The following is a 9,626-nucleotide window of genomic DNA, read 5'->3' on the forward strand; positions in this document are numbered from 1 at the left end:
CCAGTCCCCTGGCCTACCGGGTGTGTTAGAGAAGGATCTCCCTGCTATGGTGACTCCACAAAGGTTTATGCCATCAGTAAGCACTCCTGTGGAGAAGGCTCCCCTGAAGTCATTTCCCTCATTTCCTACTACAAGTAAATACACTGGGAAGCCAGTGCTCAGCCGTCATTAATAAGGAGAATAAGTGGTAATAAGTGGAAAAGGCTCATAAATACAGAAAAGACATCTCCTGCATCGAAAGAATTCACTTTGCTATTTTTCTTCCTCTCAATTTTTTTTCATGTTTTAACTGTTTATTTACCCTTTTAGGTAGAATGTCACTTGGGCACTACATTTTTCATAGTTCTTGTTACTTTTCAAATGGTCTTGTAACACACAAGGAAGTTTACAAGTTTTGTTCCTCTAGACAGCACTTTCTTAGGGAAATAAGCCGGTGAAGGTTCCTCTCATCTAGTTGTGTCAATGAACACACCGATTTCTAGAGGACTAGTACATGCAAAACTAGTAACTACAGGGGCAGGAGGGTTAGAGTAGATCCTAGCAGGCAGAAACTCAAGCCCTTGCAACAAACGTTTTTCTCTTAAACATGAAGGTTTACCTCAGAATGCTTCAAGTGACAAGATTTGGTCCGTTCTACCTATGGGATACAACTTGATAGCTAACACTTTTAGACCACAAAGTTACAGGTAACATGTCTTACAACACATCTTGGACCTGTTAAAATGAGTCAGGGTGAAACTAGAAAAGCATTACTAGCTGCTTTAGTGCCTAGAGTATCAAAGTAGCACTTAAAGGAATCTTATCTTCCCCTTAAGTAGTTATCATGCTATACAGGTTTTTAAATGTTAACAAAAATAAAGAACAAAAAAAATCCTTGAAAATATATTATCAGCGGGAATGAAGGTAAAGTATCAGGCTGTGTACATCGTTCTCCAGGGGGAGATTAGTCGACCTCTTCCATGTGCGAGGTGTCGTCATCTCCTTCAAGGGAAGGCATTTCTTCAGTGACCGCAGCACTGGTATCGTCAGCAGTTGGGTTGTCCTCATCAATACCTAAGCCAAGTTTGATCATCCTGTAGATCCTGTTAGCATGTGTCTGGGGATCCTCCAAACTGAAGCCAGAAGAGAGGAGCGCTGTTTCATAAAGCAAGATGACCAGATCCTTCACAGACTTGTCGTTCTTGTCAGCCTCTGCCTTTTGCCTTAAGGTCTCAATAATGAAGTGGTCGGGGTTGATCTCCAGGTGTTTCTTTGCTGCCATGTAACCCATTGTTGAGTTGTCTCTTAGGGCTTGTGCCTTCATGATTCTCTCCATGTTTGCCGTCCAGCCGTATGTGCTTGTACCAATACAGCATGGAGATATCACCAATTGGTTGGACACGACTACCTTTCAACCTTTTTCTCCAAGATGTCTTTCATGATTTTGCAGAGGTTTTCAAACTTTGTCATTTTTTCTTTTTGTTTCTTCTTTTCTTCTTCATCTTCTGGAAGTTCCAAGCCCTCTTTGGTGATGGACACTAACATCTTCCCTTCAAATTCCTTCAGCTGCTGGACGCAGCACTCATCGATGGGTTCAATCATACAGATCACTTCTAAGCCATGCTTCCGAAGACGCTCCACGAAGGCTGAGTTAGCTACCTGGTCCTTGGTCTCACCTGTGATGTAATAGATGTGCTTCTGGTTTTCCTTCATTCTGGTGCGATAGTCCTTGAGAGAAACCATCTCATCCCCCAAAGCAGATGTGTAGTATCGTAGAAGCTCTGAAAGCTTCTTCCAGTTTTGAGAGTCTTCGTGTATTCCAAGCTTTATATCTTTGGAGAACTGCTCATAAAACTTCTTGTAGTTCTCTTTATCTTCTGCCAGCTCTGTGAACAGTTCTAAGCATTTTTTGACCACGTTCTTTCTGATAACTTTCAAAATTTTGCTTTGTTGCAGCATTTCACGAGAAATATTCAGAGGAAGATCCTCAGAGTCTATAACTCCCCTAGTTAAATTCAGATATTCAGGTATCAGCTCTTCACAGTTATCCATGATGAAAACTCTGCGTACATACAACTTAATGTTGTTCTATTTCTTCCTATTTCCAAATAGGTCAAAAGGAGCACATCTTGGGACAAAAAGAAGAGCTCTGAATTCCAACTGTCCTTCAACGGAAAAATGCTTTACTGCCAAGTGATCTTCCCAGTCATTGGTCAAGCTCTTATAGAACTCTCCATACTCTTCATTGGTAATATCAGGATTTCTGGTCCAAATAGGCTTGTTTTGTTGAGTTCTTCGTGGTCAATGTATTTTTCCTTCATCTTCTTTTTCTTCTTTTTGTCACCCTCCTTCTTCTCTTCCTCTTCTTCATCAGAACCAACATCTTCGATTTCAGGCTTGTCATCAGACTCCTTTTCTTCTTTCTCTTTCTCTTCTTCCTCATCTTCCTTTTCTTCAGCCTCATCATCATGAACTTCCTTATCACGCTCCTTCTCCACAAAAAGAGTAATAGGATAGATAGCCAATAAATTGTGAATGTTTCTTCACAATCTCCTTTATTTATTTATTTATTTATTCTTCTTTCTTCCAAGTACTCAGTTTGGTCTTCTTTCAGATGCAAGATAACGTTGGTCCCACGACCCATAGGTTCCCCTGTGTCAGTCCTCACTGTGAGAGACCCCCTGCAGAGGACTCCCTGCTCATCATCACTGTGTTTGGTGATCACCGTTACTTTCTCAGCAACCAAATATGCAGAATAAAAACCAACACCAAACTGGCCAATCATAGAGATATCTGCACCAGCCTGCAAAGCCTCCATGCATGCTTTGGTACCAGACTTGGCAATGGTACCAAGGTTACTGATCAGATCGGCCTTGGTCATTCCAATTCCGGTATCCACAATAGTGAGGGTCCGGTCTTGCTTGTTCGAATGAGATTAACGCGCAGCTCTTTCCCAGAGTCTAGTTTACTGGGATCTGTCAAGCTTTCATATCTTATTTTGTCCAGAGCATCAGATGAATTTGATATCAGTTTCCTCAGAAAGATCTCTTTGTTCGAGTAGAAAGTATTGATGATCAGTGACATCAACTGGGCAATTTCTTACTGAAAGGCGAAGTCTCCACTTCATCCTCCTCCATCGGCTGGTCTTGGGTCTGTGTTTCCTCAGAAATTTTGGCTGAAGACCGCATTAGCTCCTCGACGCAGCAGCACCGCATCGCTGAGGCAACTGGCGCGCCGCCCCGCGCTGCCCTTATATAGAGGCGGGCCAGCGCGCGGTGCTTTTTCCAGAAGCCTTCCGAACCTTCGGGAAGAACCCTCCCCAACCGCAGCCGCCGCCGCGTGCCCGCGCCTGCGCCCTAGCCACGGCCCGCCCCTGCGCCCGGCGCGTGCGGAAGCCCCTCTCAATTGTTTTAATAAATGTCAAGAACCACACTGACCTTTAGTGACTTATGCCTTATGATTCAGATATTTTCTTCCTATACCTTTTCTCAGCTCACTCAGCAAAGGCAAAGCCTAGTTATATATAGTATTTTGGCATTTTGTGATTCTGGATCCAAAGGACATCATCACCATTCTGATAATTTTTAAATCTCTTTTAGGTATGTAGATGTGTTTCTCAGAAAACACTGTAAAGAATTTTAATTATTACTTAAGATTTCTATTACTTTTATTTGGGAAAACAAGGATGCCAAAAAGATGCTTATTTTATTTTTGTGGCACTTGGGGTTGAATCCAGAGGCATTCTACCTCTGAGCTCTCTCTTTTTATTATTTGTTTTGAAACAGGGTCTCTTGTAGGCTGCTGAAGTTGGTCTTGAATCTGAAATCCTCCTGTCTCAGACTCCCAAATATTAGGATTACAGGTGTGCACAACCACACCTGGCCACAAAAATGATATTTAAAATGAATACCCTCTATGTATTTTTGAGCTGGAAACAAATATTTTTGAATCCTAGAATACTGAAAGTTTAGAAGAGACTCTAAATAATGCTGAGTTTCCAGTGTGAGAGGAAAACATCCTCTAACCTTCTTTCAGGAAGGTGCAGAGTAAGAGCTACCATGCTTGACTTTTTGGCACATTGAGGGCTAACAGCAAAGTTTGTTTCTTGAAAGGAGATTATTTTTTACTCTGGTGCAGCCTTAGAGAAGAATAATATTTATTTTCAATTTACTTGGCTTAAGGTTTCCTTCCCTTTCAGCCTTTAAACATACCACCACAGTTTTCTTCTCCCGCAGTGGGGGCTGGGGCATGTAAGGACAAGGTATTTGTATTGGACTTAAATATGGCCTGTTTTCTTAGGAAGTTAGAAAGTTGCACAAGTGAGCCCCAAAATCATAGGTTTGATCCCCACATGGAGCCTCAATTTCCTCCATTATTCATCTTTGACAAAGACCCCAAAGGAAGTGAACATTTGACGAATAAAATCAACTGGAGAAGGGAGTCATAGAAGCACAAATTAAAACACGGTGCTTTAAAGAATCAAAGGATGTCACCTTGAGTACGACTCGGTGATTAGGGAGATTTGTGTAGACCTAGGGCAGCTCAGAAGAGGAAGCTGGTATAATGCCAGGGAAGGGGATTGCTGAATGAATGGTTCTTGTTGCTGTTGTTTATGTTACTGGGGTGTGAACCAGGGGCTTTCTACCTCTGACCTACAGCCCTATTTTACTTTTTATTTTGAAACGAGTTCTCACTAAGTTACAAAGGGATTTGCTAAGTTTCTGAGTCCGGTCACAAACCAGTGATTCTTCTGTCTCAGCCTCTCACATACTAGGATTACAGGTGTGCACCACCATGCCTGGCTCTGGCTGCATGGTTTTTGTCTTAAGTGCCTGCTGTGACTAGAGCAAACCCATTCTAGTTACTAAAGAATTAACTGAGAACATTACAGGACAAGGGCGCAGCTTGGGATCTATTATTTACTTGTTGCAAGCAAGGCAGTTGTGTAGGAAGACTGGAAAGCAATTTCTCAAATAGGTACCTCTGGATACTGCTATAGTGTGTGTGTGTGTGTGTGTGTGTGTGTGTGTGTGTGTGTGTGTGTGATACTGGGGATTGAACTCTCAGGGGCATGCTACCTCCAAGCTACACCCCAGCCCTTTTTAACATTTTAAATTTTAAATGAGGCTCTCACTAAGTTGTGGAGAGCCACACTGTTTCTGAGGCTGACTGCAAACCTGCAACCCTCCTGTCTCAGCCTCCCAAATACTGGGATTACAAGTGTGTGCTGATATACCCAGCATACTGCTATCATATTAAAAACATAGCATGAAACTAATCGTTTGGTGGGCTGAAACTGGAAAAAATAAAATGGACATCCCACACTGCGAAATCCAAGTTCACAAACCCAGAATGTGTATGTGCTTAGTTGACAGCTTGACATCTGGGGAATTTTATTTGCAGCTCCTGTATCAGTGGCTCATAAGCACCAACATTTTTGTATGCTTTACACGTTACCTATGTGAAAAATGAGGGTTTTTTTTCAAGTCAGGAGGGAGTATAAGTTACCACCAAAAAGACCTCGTCAATATACATAGAAACAGAGTAGAACAGTGGATGGGGGCTGGGGCTGGGGCAGGGCTGAGGAATGGTCAAAGAGTATAAAGTTATGGGTACATTAGAATAATGTACCATGAACAAGAAGACTTGAGATAAAATGTAGGACATAAGGATTATAGTTCATAATATTGTATACTGGAAAATAGCTATGAGAGTGGATTTAGATATTCTTACCATAAAAAGAGAAAGTAGCAGTATGAGATGATGGATGAATTAATTTTTTGTCTGCTGAAATCAATCCACTGTATGTATGTATATCAAAGTAACATGCTCTATACCATATATATGGTATAAGATAGCAAACTGACAGATTAAAAAATTAATAAGAATATCTAATCATCAAAGGGAGAACATTAGTAATCAAATCAGACTCTTCCACTAGACAGTGGTACTTTCCTAAAAAAGAAACTAATTAGTCAATATGACTATCATACATATTTCTGTCCCTCAACAAAATAATATGTATGTAAAGAATTAAGAACCAGTGGCCGTCACAACAGGAGAAGATCTACCCATAACTTAGAAAAAACTTATATTTCATGAAAGGAAAACAAAAGAGACAGAGACAGGAAGAGAAGCATAAAACAATACACTTTTATTATAAGTGTTCCTGTAGGTTAAATCTCTTTCTTTTATTTTTATTATTATTATTATTATTTTGGGACTAGAGGTTGAACTCAGAGAGCCATTCTACCTCTGAGCTACACCTCCAGCCTTATTTTGTTTTTCATTTGGAAACAGGGTTTCCCTATGTTGCAGAGGGCCTCACTAAGTAGCTGAGGTTGGCCGTGAACCTGTGATCTTCCTGTCTCAGCCTTCCAAGTACTGGGATGGTAGGTGTGCACCACTACTCCAGGCTCACACGTTTATTAAGTACCCTGTGCGTGGGACGTATTTTTGACCCCATCCTTTAGGAGAGGTTCAAATAAGATGTTGTAATAGTGAATCAATTGTCTGAAGGATAGAGCAGAAATTGCTCAGTGGAATAGTTGACAAAAGAAGACATCTCTCTCTCTCTCTCGCCCCATAAGACTCAATTTTGTTTTCTTTTTTCTCTAACTGTTGTTATTGGAAGGTGCTGCTCACCTTCTGGCACATAAATATTTTCTTTTTAAAGTAAAAGTTAAGAATACATTTTCTTCTGGAAAGTCAGAAATGTCAGGCAAAATACTTATCTGGATGTTTCCAAAGTGATCGTCTACTTTGTTTTTTTTTTTTGTTTGTTTTTTTAGATAGAAACACAGTAGACTCTTTTGCGTATCTTGATAAAGATGCAACACAGGCTGGATGGAGTCTGAAAAAGAGAAAGCAATTTTGACACTCATAGCATTTGAACAAAGCCACCTCCGTGAGTCACAAAACATACCAGAGACAAAAGTGCTTTTGGAAGAATGTGTGCTCAGGTAATATGCATTTGGTTAATATGAAGTGTGAGTCTTATTATATGTTAAGGTACATATAGCTTCTATGAATGTCTCCAAGTATTTTTTTTTTCTGAAAAATTTACTTTTCTAAGAGTTTGGAAAATTATTTCCAGTTAATTGGTACCAGGGAATTTAACCATCAAATTGGTCCCTTAGCTACACAGTACATACTTCCAACTCTGGGACTGCATGTTCTTGAAACTTTCTGGAAAATTAAAAAAAAAGTATTTTTAAGTTTTTATTTATTTTGTAATTTTTGAAATACTTTGAGAACAAAAGACCACTTGATTTAACCTAGATAAGCAAATATCCTAATTAATAAAATTACCTTCCCAATATAATATTTCTTCACATATTTGTCCTCATCACTTTGAAAAAGAATGGAGCCAGCATTTAAAAGCCAGTGTCAACACCAGGAATCAATGGTGTTATTCAGAAAGAACTTCTTGTCACTTCTAAATGTGCAGCATTTTTTAAAAAGATTTTATTTAGTCTGCCTGTTATAAGCAATTTAAAACTTTCTTATTCTTCCTTATTTATGTAGACTTACAGCTTCTGACCAAACAAAATTTTAAAAAGTCAAGAGTATAGTTAACTAATGGATAGTTTAAGTAAAAATATAGCTCCGTAGTGTATACTTATGAACCTCTAGACAGAAAAGGCATCAGGAAGTTTAAGAAAAAAAATATTTGTCTAGGTTTTAAAAGTTTTCTTTCCTACTATATTTAGAGTTTATATGTTTTTTACTGAAACAAGTGAGCAGGTTAAAGATCTATTTTTATGTCTTATGCACATTTTGTATATAATATATAGGTAAAGTTTAATACATTAAAATGTTTGCTATACTACCAATAATATCTACGTATACATTAATATGTAAGTATAGATCATTTTAGACTTTATCTCTAAGATCTAAAGCATATATTTTTCTTGATAAAATAAAAAGAAACTCTCAAATAAAAAGATCAGCTATCTTTGCCCACATGATGGCTATTATGATATAATACAATCACATCTTTTTTTAATTCTTTCAAAAGGGATGAAGTAACTCGTCATCAGTTGTACTTGCACAATGGAGTTGTAGTTGAGGTCACGGATTCAAACTTCCTGACAGACACACCTTACCCTAACATTGCACAGACCAGATCAAAACATCCAACTCAAAAGAAGGAATTAGCCAGGCATGGTGGCACACGCTTGTAATCCCCACACGTGGGAGGTGAAGACAGGAGGATCGCACTGGTTTGAAGCCAGCTGCGCTGGCTTAAGAGACTCTTGTTTCCAAAAAAATATATAAAATAGGTCTGGGAGTGTAGCCTAGAGGTAGAAGGGTTTCCAGGAACCCCAGTACCACCAAAACCAAACCAAAACAAACAAACAAACAAACAAAACAAGGAATCTGAAAATAATTGTAGTTTCTACATAGTTTACTTCCATGATGAAGACACTGGTAGCTAATAAAAGAAAAGAAAATTCTCAGAGGAGAGGAGTAGAGTGAAACAGAAGAATATAACTCTGCCCTCATGCCTAGAGGGCATGCCTAGAGCAGCGTTGTTGCATGAAAAAAGATACAAGAACCCTGGATTCCAAGACTCAAAACTGAAGGCAAGGAAAACTCCAGGAATGAGCTTATCCTTTCTTCTTCCTGGACCCAGTGAAAATGGATCCTGGATGAAAATGGAGTAAGGGGAACAAAAGATACTGCTGTCTGAAGGACAAGATGGGCCACAGTAAATACTGAGCTGGAAGACTATATATATTATAAACTTACTTGTCTGTCTACCCACTTAAATTATACTATATAAAATATTTATGTATTAGGTATATTATATTATATATAATTATATAACATATATAATTATTTATTATTGTATATTAATAGGTGTATAATTATACTATATAAAGTATTTATATTATTACATATTAATATCATTTATAGTGTCTTTATAATGCTATATAACTATTTAATATGAATCATAATGTTTATGTACAGAGAATTTGAAAAACCTCCTATTACCATATTCAAGAATTTAACACTGTTTATTACTGTATTATAAGTCCTATGGGTCTTTTGTTTTTTCATTTTTTGTTCTGAACATTCAGTGGGCGTTTGGATCTCTTATGCACACATACAGAGAAAAATATATAAGGTATGCTATATAATAGAATATGTTACACAGTAATGATATATCCTGTCAAGTAGATATGTAATGTATCATACCTTGTATATTAAAGCTTATGTATGTGTACATATTTAAATATTTATATATTAAATATATATTTCAGAGAATATGAAAAAGCTATTATAAATATTGATAGTGGAAATGAATAATTCAAGTGAAAATTTGAAGAAAAAATTAAGGAAACACAAAAACTAGATTTAACAAAAGACAAGAAAATAGTTTTAAAATCAGAGTTAACATCATCTGACAAATAGAAGTTTCACAAAGCGAGAACAGATGACAGTAAATAATAAAATAAGATTTCTAGAACTGAGTGTTTGGACAGACTCACTGAATATTCAGAACAATAACTGAAAAAAAGCCCTACTGATGACATAATAAGATGTAGCAGGCTGGTGATGGGGTCACTATGGCACATACATGTCTGTACATGGTAACAAGGCTTTCTAGATCTGATTTGCTCAACACCACCCGCCCTAAA

The 9,626-nt window shown here is 38.1% G+C and overlaps 1 pseudogene across 1 annotated transcript; it reads right to left on the reverse strand.

The window, feature by feature from the left end:
- Nucleotides 1-943: 943 nt before the first annotated feature.
- LOC308271543 (heat shock protein HSP 90-alpha-like) lies at nucleotides 944-3,194 on the reverse strand (annotated as a pseudogene). Its single transcript has one exon. The product of its transcript is annotated as a heat shock protein HSP 90-alpha-like (transcript).
- Nucleotides 3,195-9,626: the final 6,432 nt, after the last annotated feature.

Source organism: Muscardinus avellanarius, assembly GCF_963383645.1.
Source record: "Muscardinus avellanarius genome assembly, chromosome: 12".
In the NCBI taxonomy this organism is placed as follows: Eukaryota; Metazoa; Chordata; class Mammalia; order Rodentia; family Gliridae; genus Muscardinus; species Muscardinus avellanarius.